Source organism: Delphinapterus leucas, chromosome 15 (genome assembly GCF_059928025.1).
Source record: "Delphinapterus leucas isolate spDelLeu-1000000601 "Yukka" chromosome 15, BTC_Dleu_Yukka2, whole genome shotgun sequence".
NCBI lineage: Eukaryota > Metazoa > Chordata > Mammalia > Artiodactyla > Monodontidae > Delphinapterus > Delphinapterus leucas.
The window spans coordinates 143174-162422 of NC_143143.1; the positions used below are offsets into that span (position 1 = coordinate 143174).

The 19249-nt window shown below is 52.6% G+C and overlaps 1 non-coding gene across 1 annotated transcript; it reads left to right on the forward strand.

The window, feature by feature from the left end:
• Positions 1 to 5549: 5549 nt before the first annotated feature.
• On the forward strand, positions 5550 to 5699 carry LOC115802262 (small nucleolar RNA SNORA62/SNORA6 family). Its single transcript, XR_004022693.1, has one exon. It is a non-coding gene; the product is annotated as a small nucleolar RNA SNORA62/SNORA6 family (small nucleolar RNA).
• The last annotated feature ends 13550 nt before the right edge of the window (positions 5700 to 19249 follow it).

Consider the following 19249-nt stretch of genomic DNA (forward strand, 5'->3'; position numbering starts at 1 on the left):
TCTCTCAAGACCCTTGGCTGCAGGATGGGCGCTTTGAATGCGTGTCACCCAGGAGGTGACAGCCTGTCCGCCGCACTCCACACCCAGCTGTTGGGTCACACGGTTGGGAGGGAACGGAAGGGCCCCAGGGCTCGGATGGGGACCTCTTCCCCACGTGGCCCTCGTCTCTAGACTCGTCTAAGAGCCATGCCGCAGGGCTGGAGCCTGGCGAGGATTTTGTGCTGCAGAAAGGGAGCCAGAGCCGCTGGTTTGGGGTGTTTGTTGCACAGCAGTGGTGCCGGGGTGACATGTCTGTCCCTCGGGCTTGGGGCTGAGGCCTGCGTTCACTTCACTCGAGTGCTGGCTTCCGAGTTGGGGAGTCTTGGCGGTTCTCTGCCGGCAGGTCCCACGAGACCCTGCCCGTGGTCACCGCCCACACCTGGGTCTGTCCCTCCTTCGTGCTCCGGCAGATACCCCTTGAACACCTGCACAGGAGGGGCCATCCTGGCCACAGTGCACTGTGAGGGCCCTGCCGTCATGGAGGACAGACGTGTGAGGGCGGAGGGAGAAGGTCCCCGAAGGAAAGCACATGCCTGGCTTCAGGCAGGGAAGACCTTCACTCCACCCCAAGCCTTCAGATCAGCCCCATCTGGAGCCCCACCTCTCGAACCCCTACACGGGCCACTGTGCCAGCCTTTGCTGTCTCCTTGGACCTGCCGAGGTCCTGTTCACCTCGGTGCCTTTGCAGGTGCAGCCCTCTCTGCCCAGAAGGCTCCTGCCCCTGCAGGAGCCCCCAGTTTCCCTCGTGTCCTTGGCACCAAGTCTGGGGCCGCGTTGTTCACCTGTCTGTTTGTGGGTTTCGTGGCTGCTTCTCCCCCTGGCTCCTGAGTTTCCTGAGAGCAGGGACCATATCTTCTTGGCCGTCATGTAACCTTGGTGATAAATAGCAGGCACCCAGGAAACATTGCCGGGCACACAGGTGAGTGGGTGGTGGGCAGCAGGGAGTGACGTGGTCTGATCTGTGCTCCTGAAAGGACTCTTGGAGAAAGAAAGCCCACAGCGATGGTAGAGGGGCCGCAGGCTGCCGAGGGCTCAGGAGGAGGGAGGGGCAGATGGGTGAGCACAGGGAGTTCCTCAGGGCAGTGAAATTACTCTGCACAAAGCCATACTGCATTTGTCAAAACGCTAAGAATATAAGACACCAAGAGTGAACCTATTGTAAACCACGAACTTTAGTTAATGATAATGCTGCCATACTGGCTCATCAGCTGTGACAAGGGGACTGACGGCATGTGTGTGGTGGGGGTACATATGGGGACCCTCTGTACTTTCTGGTCAATTTTCTGTAAACTTAAAGCTGCTCTAAAAAAAATTGTCTCAATTTTTAAAAATCTCTCAGAAACCACAATGAGACAATTTTGCACCCACCAGAACGGCTAAAATGAAAACAGACAGTGACAAACGTTGACATAGACGTGGAGCAGCGGGCTCTCTCCTGCACCGTCGGGGGGAGGGACGCTGGCGGGGTCTCCAGAAGGGAGATTGGTTCCCACAGACACGTGCGCAGGTGTGTACCACATACGTGTCCAGACATGTACCCATCACACCAGAAACGTCCAGGAGGGGTGAGTGCATCATGGCCGTTTTGTATGGCAGAGCCACAGAGAAGTGACAGTGGCACGTGGATGAATGTCATAAACTTTACAGTGAGCGACGGGAGCCAGACGCAAGCACGCCCAGCGTGTAGCGAAAACAGTCAAAACCAAGGTGCGATCATGGAAGTTTTGTGTGGCTGGAGCAGGGGGCAGGCGGATGACCAGCCCAGGTAGGGGTCCTCACCTCCTGTTGTTGGCCCAGCAGCCGGCCCTCACAGCTGCTCCAGTTCTGGCCAAGGTCCCCCTCCTGCCTTCCCCCTCCCCCCGCCCCCTCCCTCATCCCCCATTGTCCCCCCTCCCCCATCCCCCTCCCTCATTCTCCCTCCCCTCCCCCCATCCCCCCCTCTTCAGGACCATGGCAAAGGCCAGCGATTTCTCTAGGGAACTGGCCTAACTGGGCAAGGACTTTTTGAACCAGACTTCAGAGTGGAATTTTTTTTCTCTCAAAATAGAGAGGAATTGGCTGTCCAGGAGTTAAAGATAGAATCCTGTGGCAAGGCCAAGGTCTGAGCGCCTGTCCCAGCTGGCAGAGAGAAAGGGCTGTGGAGGCCCGGCCGCCACTGCTCCCGGGGGCTGCGGCTGGTGCTGAGTCACATGGCTGCACCCACACTCCACAGCCCCTGCAGTGGGCTGGGGCCAGTGCTGAATCGGGACTCAGCGGGAGACATCTGTCCTGCGAGGCAGTAAGGGCAGGGGGCCTTGAGGGGCCTCAGTGTGAGAGCCAGGTCAACTTCCACAGAGGGTCTCTGGAGAGCTTCCTTGAGGAGGGGACCACATGGAGGCAACAAAGTACGCCGGTAAGCAGGAACCTGTCAGCAGCTCAGGGCCTGGAGTCCAGGAGGTCCGAGGGCAGTACCGGGCAGTCAGCTTAGGACCAGCAGGGTCCGGATGTCAGCTCTGAGGGTGCATTTTATTTGTGGACAGTGAGGAAGCGCTGCCAGTCGTGCAGCAAAAGGAGATCAGGGGCTGGTGCAGCAAGGAGGCCAGGGGCTGGTGCAGCAAGGAGGCCAGGGGCTGGTGCAGCAAGGAGGCCAGGGGCTGGTGCAGCAAGGAGGCCAGGGGCTGGTGCAGCAAGGAGGCCAGGGACTGGTGCAGCAAGGAGGCCAGGGGCTGGTGCAGCAAGGAGGCCAGGGGCTGGTGCAGCAAGGAGGCCAGGGGCTGGTGCAGCAAGGAGGCCAGGGGCTGGTGCAGCAAGGAGGCCAGGGGCTGGTGCAGCAAGGAGGCCAGGGGCTGGTGCAGCAAGGAGGTCAGGGGCTGGAGCAGATAAGCGTCCAGCAATAGGGAGAGCCTGCCGAGGTGACGGCCCTGCTGAGAGCGGGCCCAGCAGGGGCACGCAGAGTTGGGGGCACTGGGGAACAGCGGGCCAGAGCGGGGCTCCCCATGCCCCCCCCACTCCGAAGGGAGCATGTGGGGCTCCTGACGGCCAGGTCTGGTCCATCGAGGGGTGGCCTGTCCCTAGGGTGGCGTCGTGCCTGGCTCCACACATGGCTCTCCTGAGAGGGGCAGGCCAAGGGGTGGCTCGGCGCTCGACCAGAGACCACGGGCGGCTTCCAGCTGCCACCGCAAGTAAGGACAGATTCTCCTCACAGGAAGCCCAGGTGTGTGTTCACTGCGGTGGAATGTGTGTGTGTTTGAGGGCGCATCCCCACCGGGGGCCCGGATAGAGGGCAAGACACCTGGGGGCCGTGCAGCCCGCCCCGCACCCAGCGCCCTCTCGGCCTGTGGCCCTGGGGCCTGGTGCCACCTCAGGGCTGCACCTGGCAGAGCCCAGGCCTCCCCACGGAGCTGGCAGCCCTGCCAGGGCTCTGACTCACCTCTCAGGGCCACTTCTTCCTGCAAAGCCGAGCGCTCTCCAGTGCCAGGCGGGAGGTGGCCGTGCACCTGGAGGGGCCCCAACCCCCCAGAGGGAGAGCTGGGTGACAACAGGGAGGGGCCGGCCCTCGCCTCCCCACCTGTTTGCCTCGGGGCGCCTTCCCTTCCCAACATTTCTGCAGCCTGGACCCCTTGGCATGGTGTCTGGGAGCCCCCAACGCCCCACCTTCATTCCAGTGGCGGGGGCAGGAGGGGGGTTAGCCCACGTGGGCATTCGTAGGCAGATGCCCCTAATGAGCCCGGAAGGCTGGAGCCCCAAATACAACATCCTGACCTCAGTGTTAACCTCCACAGGGACTGGTGGGCCAACCAAGCCCCTCCGTCTGCCTGAGTCATTCCAGGTCACAGAACTCACCGTCCAGGTGGCAGGGAGGAAATCGAGGCTCAGACTGTTGGCCGCTGCTCGGGGCCGCACTGGCAAGAGGAGGGGAAAGGACTCAAACCCAGGCCCCGCTCCCAAATCCCCTGGCCTCTAAGGCAGCCTCTGTGGGCAGGGGCAGGGCACGAGCCCAGGATGCCATGTGGTGTCTCGGGACACACACCCGAGGGAAAGAGAAAGTAAGGCCAAAGCCACGGGTGCCCCAAGGCCTGGCGTGGCCGGGGGCCTTGGGGAGAAGATCCCCCATAGCCCAGCTAGGCCCTGGTCTCGTGTTCCCCACCAGTACTTGACCCTGTGGCCACTCTGGTCGGCCAGGCCCATCCACCCATCACAGAACCTCTTCCCCGACTGCCTGCTGATCGACACCCACAAGCCGCGCGCACGGAGATGCCGAGACCTGTGATGTCTGGTCTCCAAGGTATGAACGCTCCCGGCCCCAACAGGGCTGAGGTCCAGCTCTGAGCGACCCCGAGATCAGGGCTGGGAGGAGACACCAGTGGTTCCCACCCCACCCAGGATGCTGGGCTTACGTGTCCTCCAGCTCAGGACAGGGGTTTGCAAACCTCGGCCTGAGGCCACAGACTTACACCTATGTTATCAAATAAAGTTTGACAGGAACACAGCCATGTCAATCATACAGCCCGAAAGCCTAAATATTTACTACCTGCCCATGGCATACCCATGGCATATGTGATAGCAAAATGTAAAATAATTAGGAAGCAATGAGTTTTAAGTATTAATTTGCTTTTTAAAAAATAGCTTTATTGACTTATCATTTTCATACAATAAACTACATGTATTTAAAGTGTAAAACTGATAAGTGACATATTGTGTATGTATATTATTTGTACATAAACATACCTGTGAAACCATCCCCACAATAAACTAATGGACATGCCCATCACCCCGTGTTACGTTAGTCTGTGTTTCCTAGAGTTTGTACAAGCAGAATCATGTGATGTGAAAGCTTTTCCATCTGTCTCCTTTTCCTCTAATTATCCTGAGATTCATCGTGCAGTGCCTTCCCATTCTTTTTTGTTGCTGAGTACTATTCCATCAGTGAACACACTGTAACATGTTGATCTGTTCGCCCATTGATGGATATTCAGGCTCCGTCCAATTCTGGACCGCCACAGCCAAGACGCTGTGAGCACCTGGGTACAAGTCTTTGCAGGAGCCGATGGTCACTTTTCTTGGTGAGTCCCTAGGCATGGAACAGCTGGCCCAGGTGGCAGGTATATGTTCAAGTTTCTAAAACGGCCAGACCGCTTTACAAAGTGTTTTTTTGTTTGTTTGGTTGGTTTTTAAATTATCTCTTTATTTAGTTTTATTTTTGGCTGCCTTGGGTCTTTGTTGCTGTGCACGGGCTTTTCTCTAGTTGTGGCGAGCGGGGGCTACTCTTCGTTGCAGTGCACGGGCTTCTCATTGGGTGGCTCCTCTTGTTGCGGAGCACGGGCTCTAAGGGCGCGGGCTTCAGTAGTTGTGGCTCGCAGGCTGTAGAGCGCAGGCTCAGTAGCTGTGGCGCACGGGCTTAGTTGCTCCGCGGCGGCATGTGGGATCTTCCCGGACCCGGGCTCAAACCCGTGTCCCCTGCACTGGCAGGCGGATTCGTAACCACTGCACCACCAGGGAAGTCCCTACAAAGTGTTTTTTTAAAGTATTCCTCAGCATATTGTTAGAGCTTGGAGTTGAGGCAACTGGCCGATGAACTCACAAGTGTAGGTAGTGCGCTATGTGAGGGGCAAGTTTTTCGCTAACGCCACAAGGGTCTCTCGCCCAATAAGTGGAGTCTGATAATAATACTTGCTACAAATGTATGATTTTAACGTATGAAAGCTTTAAGGAGAGAGGAAAACATTTTAAAAATGGCTTGTGTTTTCTTCTGCTTTTCTCCATTATTTCTTACTCTTGGACCTCTCAGGCATTACTTGGCCATTCTGTTTTCAGACTAACTTGATGTATCCTGATGTAAGATCCTAGAAAGGGAGCTCACTCAGTGGCTCTGATGTGGTGGATGCTTGCCCGGGAAGTTCTGCGCATGTGTGGCACCATCTCCCGTGAACACCCATAGGAGGTCATGCCTGACCTCTACATCTACAGAAATCCTGAAGAGATTGAAAAGGAAGAGCAGGCGGCAGCTGAGAAGGCTGTGACCAAGGAGGAATTTCAGGGTGAATGGACTGTTCCAGCTCCTCCGTTCCCTGCTGCTCAGCCTGAGGTGGCGGGCTGGTCCGAAGGCGTGCAGGTGCCTCTGTGCCTGTTCGGCAGTTCCCCGCTGCTCAGGCCACTGAGTGGGTAGGAACCGCCACCGAGCGCTCTTAAGCTGTTCTTCCACAAACTCTTAAAATGGAAATAGGTTGACGGAAAATAAAGTTTCTAAAAAAAAATTAAAATAAAAAAATAAAGTATTCCCACCCACGATGTATGCGAGACCCAGTTTCTCCTCATCTGTGGTCAGTCTTTTTAATCTTAACCGTCCTAATAAATGTGCAGTAAATCTCACATAGACTTCACTTTTATTTCCCAAGAGCCAATGATGTGGAGCATCGTTTTATGTACTTCTTTGTCATCTGTGGATCTTATTTTTATATATCTTCTTTTCTTTTTATTTGGGTTGTTTGTATTTTTATTATTGAGTTTTGAGAGAATTTACATATCCTGAATACAAGTCCTTTATCAGGTACAAGAGGTCAAAGATTTTGCTCCAGAGTCTGTGACTTGTCTTTTCATTCTCTTAACAGTGTCTTTTGTTTCTGTTTTTGTTTTTGTTTTTTTGCAGCACGCGGGCCTCTCACTGCTGTGGCCTCTCCCGTTGTGGAGCATAGGCTCCGGACGCGCAGGCTCAGCGGCCATGGCTCACGGGCCCAGCTGCTACGCGGCATGTGGGATCTTCCCGGACCGGGGCACGAACCCGCGTCCCCTGCATCGGCAGGCGGACTCTCAACCACTGCGCCACCAGGGAAGCCCTTAACAGTATCTTTTGAAGAGCAGAAGGTTTTTACTTTTGATAAAGTCAATGTATTAACTTTTTCTTTTTATGGATTGTGATTTTGGGGTCATATCTAAAAAATCTTTGCCTAACTCAAGGCCACAAAACTTCTTCTTCTATGTGTTCTTCTAGAAGTTTTTAGCTTTGCATTTAGGTCTACATCCTATTTTGAGTTAATTTTTGTATGTGCTGTAATGTATAGATCAAAGTTCTATAGATAGATGATTGATAGATGGAAGATAGATAGATAGATAGATAGAGAGATAGATGGATATAGATATAAATAGAGACTGATAAACATCCAGTTGCTCCAGATCCATTGTTTAAAAACACTGTCCCTTCCCAGCGGTGCTGCCTCTGCAACCACGTTGATGATCAATTGTCCATGTGTGTGGGTCTCTTTCTGGACTCTGCTCTGTTCCATTCACCTGTGTGCCCACCTTGGCACCAAACCCCACTGTCCTGATCACTATCACTTTATAATAAGCCTTGAAATCATGAGATGTCAGACCTCCAGCTTTGTTCTTCCTTTCTGAAGTTGTTTGAGCTGTTGTAGGTCCTTTCCAATTTCACATGAATTTACGAAGGTTTTTAACTGATGGTTTAAGGTCTTTAATAGATACAGAGCTATTTAGGTTTCTGTTTCTTCCTGAGTGAGATTTGGTAGTTTGTGTCCTTCAAAGAACTTGTCCTTTTCAACTAAGTTGTTGAGTTCATTGGGATAAAGCTGTTCACATTAGGACTTCCCTGGCAGCCTGGTGGTTAGGGTTCCAGTCTTTCACTGCCGTGGTCCAGGTTCAGTCCCCGGTTGGGGAAGATCCAGCAAGCCATGTGGCCAGAGAAAAGAAAAGCTGTTCACATTACTCCCTAACATCTGTAGACTCTGTGGTGACATCGTCTCTCTGGTTCCTAATATTGTTAGCCTGTATCTTTTTTTTTTCTGATCAGTCTATCTAGATGCTCATCAATGTTATTAATCTTCTCAAAGAACCATTCTGTGGTGTCTTTTATTTTCTCTGTTGCTTGTTCTGTTTTCCATTTCATTCATTTCACTGTAACTTTATTATGCTCTTTCTTTTTGCGTTTTTGTGTTCAATTTGGCCTTTTCTAGTTTTTGAAGATTTTTTTTTTTGATGTGGACCATTTTTAAAGTCTTTAATGAATTTGTTACAGCACTGCTTCTGTTTTTTTACGTTTTGGTTTTTTGGCCACAAGGCATGTGGGATCTTAGCTCCCCAACCAGGGGTCAAACCCGCACCCCCTGCATTGGAAGGCGAAGTCTCAACCACTGGACCGCCAGGGAAGTCCCCTTTTCTAGTTTTTAATATGGAAACTGAGGTCACCGTCTTAAGTCCTTTCTTCTTTCGTAATGTAGGCATGTGAGGCAGGGGTCGGCCAACTTTTTCTGTAAAGGCCAGATAGTAACTTTCAGGCTTTGCTTGTCTATGTTGTGTGATATTCACAGAAGCCCCAGCTTTCCCGAGGCAGCTGTTTGCTCTGCACATCTTTGTCTATCCTTTCACTTTCAACTCGTTTGTGTCCTTGAATCTGAAGTGCGTCTCCTGTAGACAATGCATAGTTCACTCTTACTCCTTAAGTCCAGTCTGACAATCTCTGAATTTGACTGGATTGCTTAATCCATCCACATTGAATGCTATTATGGATACCATTGGCTTCACCCCTGACATTTCACATTGTGTTTTCCATGGGTCTCACTACTATTTTGTGCCTCTGGTTCTCCATTTGTATTTAGTGGACAGTTTCTAGTGTATCATTTCAATTCCTTTGATTATCTTTAACTATGTCTCTACATTTTTAAAGCTTTTTTTAGTGGTTACTTGAGGGCTAACAATATACAACTTGATTTTTCAGAATCTGCTTCAGATTCACACAACTCGTTTCCAGTAAGATACAGAAATTTCCTCCCCTGCCCCCCCTTGTTATTCATTACTGGGGCACCTCTACCCAGCAATGCTCGTAATAATCATTTAACTGTCTGCCTTTATTTACCACGTCCCTCCCCTGCATTCTGTCCTGAGGATTCCAGTCGCCCTCCAGCATCATATAGGTTCATTTCACCCTCCTCCTTTGTGTTGTCATCGTCAAATACATGGCATTTCTGTAAGCTGTAGGTCCTACAGTAAAATGTTATACATGTTGCTTTGTGCAATTGCGTTTTTAGATCACTTAAGAGCAGGAAGGAGAATCCACATGGAATCACACTGTGTTTTATGACTGCGTTTGCTGGCGCTCTCTGTGCTCTGGGTGGACTTGGATTACTGTCAGATGTGGCTGCCCCTCAGCCTGAAAAACAAACGTGAGCGTTTCTTGTAAGACAGGTTTGCTACCATAAATTTGCTTGTTGTTTTGTTTGTCTGTTTGTTTACCTAGGAATATCTTTATTTTACCTCCATTTTACAAAAATCGTTTTGCTGGATATAGGGTTCTTGGTTAACGGTGTTTTCCTCTCAGCACTTTGAATATATCATCCCACTGCCTTCTGACTTCCATTCTTTCTGATTTTATTGGGGTTGTCTTGTACATAATGAATTGCTTTTCTCTCGCTGCTTTCAGGAATTCAACATTTTGACTACGATATGTCTGGCTGTGGATGTCTTTGTATTTATCCTTCTTGGGTCCTTATTGTTATTCATCAAATTTGGGAAGTTTTCAGCCATTATCTCTTCAAATATTTTTCTTCTCTCCTTCTAGTACTCCCATTATGCATATGTTGTTTGCTGAATGGTGTCCCACATTTCTCCCTGGCTCTGTTTATTTTCTTCATTGTTTTATCTGTCTTCTATTCAGGTTACATAATCTGTATTGATCTATTTTCAAGTTCATTGAGTCTTTCTTCCTCCAGCTCAGATCTACTGTTGAGCCTCTCTAGTGAATCATTCACTTTGGTTATTATACTTTCAACTCGAGATTTCCGTTTGATTCTTTTTACAATTTCTGTCTCTTCTTATAGTCTCTATTTTGTAAGTCATTATCATCATGCCTTCCTTTAAGTCTTTCAGCATGGTTTTTCTTTTCTTTTTTTTTTTTCCGGTACGCGGGCCTCTCACTGTTGTGGCCTCTCCCGTTGGCTCCGGACGCGCAGGCTCAGCGGCCATGGCTCACGGGCCCAGCCGCTCAGCAGCACGTGGGATCTTCCCGGACCGGGGCACGAAACCACGACCCCTGCATCGGCAGGCGAACTCTCAACCACTGCGCCACCAGGGAAGCCCTCCTTTACTTCTTTGAACATATTTGTGGTAGTTTCTTTAACGTCTTTGTCTGCTAAGTACAATATCTGAGCCCCCTCCAAGGCAGTCCCCTCTCTGTCACTCCTCAGAGGGTGCGGCTTCGGCTTGCACACAGCCTAACAGACCAGCACGGACGACTCAAGTTTTAGCCAGGCTGTCTCTGACTGTATTTTTCCATAATCTCCCCATTAAATTTCTGGCTTGCCTGCCTCTGTTAGTATCACACCAATGTGTGGCTAGCTGATTGTTCTATTGTTTTCAGTGATGCCCTGGAGCACAAATTGCTCTGTAGCCCAACCCAAATAAGGTCAGGCCCTTTGGCAAGGGAAAGTTGTTGGCAGTCTTTGAGCCTTGCTCTGACCCTCCCCTGGGCAGAAGTTCTGTGCTTCAGAGCAGGAGGTGGGGGTGGAGGAACTCGCTCTTCACCAGCTGCCCCACCCAGACCCTCACCGTCGAATCGGAGCTACAGGGAGGGCAGGGGTAGTAACGGGTGCCTCCAGCACCCAGCCCAGATCGTTGACCACTCAGAGCCCAGCAGGATGGGATGTGCCAGTGTTCACCGGTATCTTAACACACCCAGAACAGTCCTTCTACACCAGAACGCTGGGAGCTGACACTCCACAGCTGAGCCCAGCGGGACAGTCCTCCTGCGGAGCAGAGTTCGTGGGAGGGAAAGTACTGCGCTCTCCACCGGCCTCTCTGCCTGGATCTTCCCTGCAGAGCAACAGCTGGAGTGGGAGGCCAGGCGCCACCACCTGCTTGGTAGGGCTCTTCTGTGGACCTTGCTGGGGGTGGGATCTGCTGAGCCCACACAGAGTGACCCCTCCGTCTCGCAGAGCTAGAGGCCTGTGCTCCCAGTTAGCTGCCAGGCCCCTGGCGTAGCCCTCCTGCAGCACAAGGCCGGGCGCCCCACAGCTCAGCTCTCACAGCCGCACTCTCCTTGCCAAGTTCTGTAGATTTTCCTGAGTAAACGTCTCCCAATTGTCTGTCAGCCCTTTGGTCCATCTCCAGAAACTTTGAATGATTGTCTTTGCTAATCTCGACCAGTTTAATAGATGTTTGTCTGGGAAAAAGGTTTTGCTAAACTCTTCACACTGCCCCACCCCAAACTCAGTCACTTTTAAGGAGATTTGAATAACAATCAATCTTATAGATTTACCCCTGTGTTTACCATTTCTGATCCTTTTCTTTTGTGTAGATCCATATTTATATCTGATACCAGTTTCCTTCTGCCTGAAAGTCTTTGCATTTCTTAAAGTACAAGTCTACTGAGATCAATTCTTTCAGCTTTTGTATGTCTGAATCGTCTTTATTTTGGCTTTTTTTTTTTTGCTGTGTTGGGTCTTTGTTGCTGCGTGCGGGCTTTCTCTAGTTGCTGAGAGCAGGGGCTACTCTTCGTTGTGGTGCGCGGGCTTCTCATTGCAGTGGCTCCTCTTGTTGCGGAGCAAGGGCTCTAGGCACGTGGGCTCAGTTGTTGTGGCTCGTGGGCTCAGTAGTTGTTGCTCACGGGCTCTAGAGTGCACGCTCAGTAGTTGTGGTACACGGGTTTAGCTGCTCCGCGATATGTGGCATCTTCCCAGACCAGGGATCGAACCCATGTATCCTGCATTGGCAGGTGGATTCTTAACCACTGTGCCATGAGGGAAGCCCTATTTTGCCTTTTAAAAGAAAAAAAAAAAAGATTTTTTCCACTGGGTATAGAATTCAAGGCTTTCAGGTATTTTATATAAATAATTTAAAGCTGCTTCCCCTGTCCTCCAGCTTCACTGGTTCAAATGAGAATCTGCTGTCATGTTTGTTTCTCTGTGCGCAATGAAACTTTTTCCTCTAGCTGCTTTTAAGATTTTCCATTTAGCACTAGTTTTGAGCAATTTGTAGCACGCTTTCGTGTGGTTTTCCTCATGTTTCTTGTGCTTATGACTCACTGAGCATCTTGGATCTATGGATTTATATTTTTCATCAAGCTTGGAGATTTTTCAGCCATTATTTCTTCAAATATTTTTTCTGTCCTCTTTCTGCTCTCTCCTCTCCTTTAGGGATTCCAGTGACACACATGTTGGGTTACATGTACGTTGCCCCAAAGCCCAGTTGTTTTGTTCATTTAAATTTTTTCCTCTATGTATTTAATTTTTGATAGGTCCTATTGGTGTGTCTTCAAATGCACTAATCTTTTCTTCTATGATGTCTAATCTGCCTTTTAAAAACTTTCTCCATATAATTTCTCATCTCAAATATTGTAGTTTTTCATTACTAAAAGTTCAATTTAGGTCTTTATCTTCTATGTCTCTATTAACTTTTTGTGCAGATGGAATAAAGTGCGAATAACTATTTTAATGTCTATCTGCTAATTCTAACACCCATATTAGTTCTGTGTCACTTTCAATTCACTGATTTTTTTCCTCCTCATTATGAGTCATATTTTCCTTCTTCTTTGCACGACTGCTAGTTTTTTGTTGGATGCCAGACATTGTAAAATTTACCTTGTTGGTAATATTTTCCCCTCTTGAGGCTAGACCTCTAGTACTCTCCCCAGTGCTATGAATTCTTAGATGTTCCAGCCTGGCTGGTAAAAACAGGCTCCATTCTTGACTAAGTTATTCTTTTCCTTGCCTTGGGTAGTTTTCTCACTTGCACCAATCTCCTGAGTACTCAAGGAGGACTCTGAAAACTTCTGGAGTTTTCTCTCCATGCAATTCTACATCCCAAGAACTCTAATCACCACGGTCTCCCGGACATCTCTGCTCTGCTTCGTCCAGTTCTCTCCCCCTGTGTGGTGGTGTGGGAAGTCTTACAGATTAATGCACACATTTCTGAACGAAATCATCAGGAGGGGCTTCTGGGTGCTGTAGCCAAGTCTCTTGACCTGGTGCTGGCTCCTCAGATAAACTTATTTTGTTTAAAAAGATGGAGCCGTGCACTTAGGATGTGCGCGCTCTTCTGCTCATGCATAAATGATACTTGGTAAAGAATTTATGAAAATTAAAAAGCAGGTCTCGCCTCGAGAATGGGAACCACTTACATCCATGACCTCCCCACTATCGTGGTCACCAACCCAGGACCTCTGATCCAGCCAGCCACCTACCTGGGCCCCCCAGTGGTGTGCGGGGTAAGCACCAGCCGCCAGGGGGACAAGGTGCATCAGTGGGATGCCCGGGTCGGCTCCTGCCTCCCCTCCACTTTTCACCCTTTGGCATTTACCCTGAACCACGCACAGGCACCGCAGAGAGGGCCACACCCACTAGGGCTGTGCCTGCCCCACCCAGAGCATCCGTCTCCCTGTCTGTGCCTGTCCCCAGACCTCTTTGAAGTCCCAGCACCTCCTTGCTTGGGGTCTGGGGACTGCCAGGGCCCGAGGTGGGGCCAAGGCCAGCTGTCTGAGTTTCTGGGTCCCAGCAGGAGGGGGGATGAGGCTGCATGACCAGCTGGCGTTTTGAAACAGTCAGGCTTGCAGCTCGTGGGTGGTGGGGTGCTGGGGCAGCTGGGCCCACAGCCAGGCCCCCCAAACCCCTTGGGCTTCAAGCTGCTCTGCCCTACTCTCCCTCCCACCTCCAGACCACCCTGGTACTCACCCAACCTGCCCGCCCCCAACAGCTGGGCTTTCATATGGCTGGCCCTGGGCCTGACCCCTCTCCCCCAGGAAGAGCTGGCACCCAAAGCCCCCTGGTAGGGCCAAAATGTTCTCCCCAGAGGGTCTTCAGAGAGAGCAGGCAGCAAAGGCCTGCTCTGAGTATCAAGGTATTCCAGAGATCAGAAAAGGAAAAAAAATAAGCAAGAAGGAATGGTATTTTGGAAACATCTAATGTGCCAGCTAATTAAGCGTCTGGTTACTAACAAGCTCCCTCATGGCGGAAGGGGGAGACCAGCCAGGATCCTGAGCCACGCTCCACAAAAGTCAGACGCAGAGAGTTTCTCACACCAAAAAGCACAGGTGAGAAAAACAAAAATCAACCAATAGGACTACATCAAACTTTTCTGCACAGCAAAGGAAACTATCAACTGCACGGAATGGGAGAAAACATTTGCAGTCACATATCTGATAAGGGGGTGACAACCAGAATATATAGAGAACACCTACAACTCAACGACAGCAAAAATCAAACAACCTGATAAAAAAAATAGGCAAAGGATTTGAATAGACATTTCTGCAAAGAGATGATATACAAATGGTCAATGAGTATGTGAAAAGATGGTCAACATCACTAATCATTACAGAAATTCAGATGAAAACAATGAGATTAGGATGGCTATGATGAAAAAAAAGGAAAATAACCAGTGTTGGCAAGAATGTGGAGAAATTGGAACCCTTGTGCACTGTGGGTGGGAATGTAAAATAGTGCAGCTGCTTTGGAAAATGGTATAAGTTTCCTCAAAAATTAAAAATAGAATCACCCCATGATCCAGTAATCACACAACTGGGTGTGTATCCAAGAGAACTGAAAACAGGATCTCAAAGTGATATTTGCATGCCCATGTTCACAGCAGCATTATTGACGATGAGCAAAAGTTAGAAGCCACGCAAGTGTCCATCAGTGGACGATGGATGAACACAATGTGCTCCATCCACACAATGGAATATCGCTCAGCCTTAGAAAGCAAATTCTGACGCCCGCTACGCCACGGGTGAACCTTGAGGACATGACGTTCAGTGAAATAAGCCAGACGCAGAAGGACAGACACTGTGTGATCCCACTTCTCCGAGGACCCTGGGGGAGTCAGGGTCACAGAGACAGAAAGTAGAGGGTGGGGGCCCGGGGCTGGGGGAGGGGAAGCGGGGGTCAATGTTGAATGGGGACAGAGTCTCAGTTTGGGAAGGTGGAAAGTTCTGGAGAAGGGCGGTGGTGATGGTTGTACAACAATGTGAATGTACTTAATGCCCTTGAACTATACACTTAAAAATGGTTAAGGTGGTAAATTTTAATTGTGTTTTGTAACCACAATTAAAATTTTTTTTAAAAGAGAGAGTTTCTCTTTCTCCCACATCCTGAAAACTGAATCCCCTGCAAAGGGCCCCAGCTGTCACAAAATAAGGCTAGAAGATAGATATAGATAGACAGATGATAGAATAGATACACAGCTGAGAGAGGGAGATGCTTTGTAGCACAAACATTAACAAACAGGCCATTAACATCACAGGAGATGGAGGCCTTTCGTCTTTGGAAAGCAGAACAGGGTGAGGGTGGAAGGTCAGTGGTCACGGGGGGTTGAGGGGAGGCTTCAAGCTGGGAAGCTATCACCCCAGTCAGAGAAGCAGGAAGGAGGGGACGAGAGGGAAGCCAGGAGGAGGGGCTGGATGAGGGCCAGGCTGAGCGGATCAGCTGCGCCTGGTGGGGCTGGGGGGCGATCCGCAGGTGAGCCAGGACCAGAGGAAGCCCCCAGGCTCTGTTCAGGGCCCACGTGGGGCTGAGGGTGGGCAGCCGCCCCCCTATCTAAACGACATGCAGCTCCTTCCTTGCCCCGCCTGCAATCTGTCCACCTGGGCACTGGGTTGTGGCGGGGGCCTCAGGCCTCTCAGGCCTCTCAAGGCCCCCAGAGACTAATCTGTTTGCCTGGACTAATCCAGGCTCAAAGGAGACCCCGCTCTTGGGAGGGTGGTCCTGGCAGGGTGGTAGGAGTGCTCACCTGGAGGAGGGGCTGCCGGGGCCCCGCTAATCCCCACCAGGCAATTAGGGGCCTGATCAGGTTTCCTGACCGCTCAGGCCCAGCTTTCCCAGGGTCCGAATGCTCTCTCGGGACCTTTGAAGACCTCACCAAGGTGCTTTCAGGGTCATCCGACAGAGCTAAGTGCAAAGAAAAGGAAACGGCTCCGTCCCCAAGAGCCCCCCGCCCCCCGCCCCATGGCAATTATCTGGGATTAGCCCCATCCAGCAGCCGAGCAGCGCCCCCCCCCGGCCCCTCCTGCTGCCCTGACACTGCCCTACACACCTCACGGGGCAGTGGGTGCAGGGAGGGGTCTGCTGGGCCCTCCGGCTGGGGACAGCGTCCCCTGGACCCCTCCCACCTCCCCGGCCCAGAGCGAGGAGCCTGTTCCTTCCCTGGAGCTGGCGTGTAACCCACACGCTGTCAGGGTCTCCTCTTTGGCATCAGATAAAACAGGAGGGGCCCCCTCTTTCTCATCTCGAGGGCCTGGTTTAATACATGAGTGATTCTGGTTTGGGATTTTCAAGGTACTTGTCTGGAGGGTGAGAGGTGGCGTCCCGGGGGGTGAGGGCTAAAAGGGAGACCAAGGGTGGACGCCCAGCTCCGCACCTGCCCCCGCCAGCGCCTCCTGGAGCTTGCTCTTCTCTTCCAGATTCAGAATTTCCAGCCGTGATGATTGGTACGCACCTAGAATTCATTGTGACGGCCCCCAGGATGTTGGCAGGTCAGGATGGACACCCACAGCCTGGTGCCCAGCTTACAGAAGTCCAGACCAGCCGGGTGGGACAGGTCATGTTATAACGCTGAGCTGGGTGTGTGTGTGCCCATGTGTGTATGTGTCTATGTGTCCTGTATGTGTCTATGTGTTCTGTATGTGTGTGTCCACATGCCCCGTGTGTGTGTGCGTGTGTGTGTGTGACCAGCAGGGGCACCTGTGCTTGCCCACGCAGCCTGGGCAGCAGAAGGCCATCTGAGCTGACTACGGGAGTGGACTTTGCCCTGCATCTGCCTGCGGGAAAGGCGGCCCCCCGGCCCAGGGCAGCCTCAGCCTCCCTTCCCAGAACCTCCACCACGTGGGGGTGGGGGACTGCAAATACTCGGTTAACTGTGTGTCCTCCTGGCCAAGGCCCCGCCCAGGTTGTAAGCCACGGTCCCCCGGTGAAGCTGAACCAGCAGCCTGAGCAGACCCAGCACACGGACTGGGTTGTGGCCCTGCCGGGGGCCCTGCTGGCTGAGCGTTGGCACAGAGCCAGGGTTGGGGAGCCTTCTAGGGCTGACAGTGGTGACGACGGCTCAAAGCCCAGCACCCAGAACAAAGCCCAGCACCCAGGGGTGTCTGCGTGCTGAGGGGCTGCTAGGACCCAGCCTTGTGCCTGGGTCGACTCCCCTCACTGGCCACACACCACGGGGCTGTTTCCAGTGCAGCCGTCAGTGTCCTTGCCGCCTGGTCCCCACCAGCTTTCCCAAGGCCGTGGACCACGCGCAGGTCCGTGGCATCCCTGTTGCCGGCCCCTGGGGCTGCATCTCCGAGATCGTGAGCCCCAGACAGCAGCACTACATGGGGCTTGAAGACCACGTCTCCCCTTCCTGGAGGAGGGGGTCCCTAGGGGGGGGCGGTCAGTTAAAACTGTCAGATCCTGCTGTGAAGTGGGTGCAGAGAACCCCTCAGAGGTCTGGACAAAACGGAGCTCAGCGAGGTGGTGGCTCAGCCAGGACAGCCTGTGCCCCACTGCCCGTGGCAGGCTCAGCGCGTGTCCGGCAGGCTCTGCACGTTCACCACGCCATGCCAGCCACGCCACAGCACACCATGCCACGCCGGGACACGGCTCTGTGGATAGGCCTGGCCGCGGGGGCATGTAGGTTTTCTGAAGGCTCCCGCACCACCACCTAACGGAGTTCAGTAAGAAGACACCAGCTGGTCACGGCCTAGAACTTCACACAAATGCCCCTTGACGGCTTTGAGTGCTACAGACAGCTCTCGCCACTCCCCAGAATTTAGCTGGGATTTGGGGAAATACTGGGAAGACCCAGGTTTGGTTTTGTTCTTTTTGCTGTATGAGAGCCTCTCACTGTTGTGGCCTCTCCCGTTGCAGAGCACAGGCTCCGGACACGCAGGCTCGGCGGCCATGGCTCACGGGCCCAGCCGCTCCGCGGCACGTGGGATCTTCCCAGACCGGGACACGAACCCATGTCCCCTGCATCGGCAGGCAGACTCCCAACCACTGCGCCACCAGGGAAGCCCGACCCAGGGTTTTTTAAGGTACTTTTCCTGCCGTCCTCTGTCCTCCCCACCCCCTTGGGCAGTGATCAGTCACTGACCCGGCCTTTCCTGGGTCCACCAAGCATCGCAGGGAAGCACTTAAACATTATCCAGACCCTCGCCAGGCTGCAGCCGCCCAGAGTCCTTGTTTTGAAAGATCTCGTGTACAGAGAAAACGGAACTAATTCCACAACGGTTTCCTTACATGCCGGTTTCTGTGACTGAACAACAGCAGAGCTGCGGCTGCTACTCACAGGGAGGCCACGCCCACAGCAGAGACCCCAGGCCTTGTGGTTGGGCGGGGTTGTGTCTGAAAGACGCTCTAGGTTCCAAAGACCTGCAGCTCAGGAGAGCATGGGCACCAGATGGCTGCTGTGCCATCCGCTTGCCCAGCAGTCGCCAGCCTGGGCCAGCGTCCCTGCTCCGACCGCTTCTAACTTATTACACACCGGCATGTGACCTACTTCTCAGGGCCTCCGTTTGTTTCCTCGCTTGTGAAACAGCCCACAGGGTGGACCTCATGGGGCTGTTGAAGGTGTACAGAGACCAGCGGGTCCTCACCAGACACTGCCGGCGCCTCGGTCTGGACGTCCCATCTCCAGACCGAGACACAAATGCCTGTGGTTTAAGCTGCCCCCCGATGTTCTGTTACAGCCCCGAGCAGACAGACACAAGCCACCGAGGGTGCCTCCTTTGTCCTGCCCACCCCCAGGTCCCTCCCCTCGCCCCAGTGGCCACACACACACATGCACGCACACACACACACGCACACACGAGTGAAATCCCGGTGGGAAGGAGCAGAGGCTCTGCTCGCAGCCGCAGGATCTCGGGAACACCTGGGGCCTGTTTTCAGGACAAATGGCTGAGTGCCTGGTGCCACCCCCACCTGCCCACTGTGCTAAGGAACGGCCTCTTTGATGGGCTCTGGGCTCTGTCCAGATCCCACAGGGCAGGAAGAGCCGGGCCCCAGGGGACAGTGAGTGACCGGAGAGCCCCCCACTGTGGGAGCCCCCCCAGCCCAGGCTTATCCCAGGGGGGAAGGGGCCACAGGAACATGTTGTCCAGCTCCCGACAGGCCCCCGCCCGAGCCCCCAGCCCTCCTCAGTGCCCGGGAACTGGTAGAGGCCCAGACTTGGGGAGCACAGGCCGGGGCGGGGGTGAGGCCTCGGGCTGCCTGCTGGACCTGTCCGTTCAGACTGGGGCTCCCAGAGGGGAGCCAGGGGACATCCC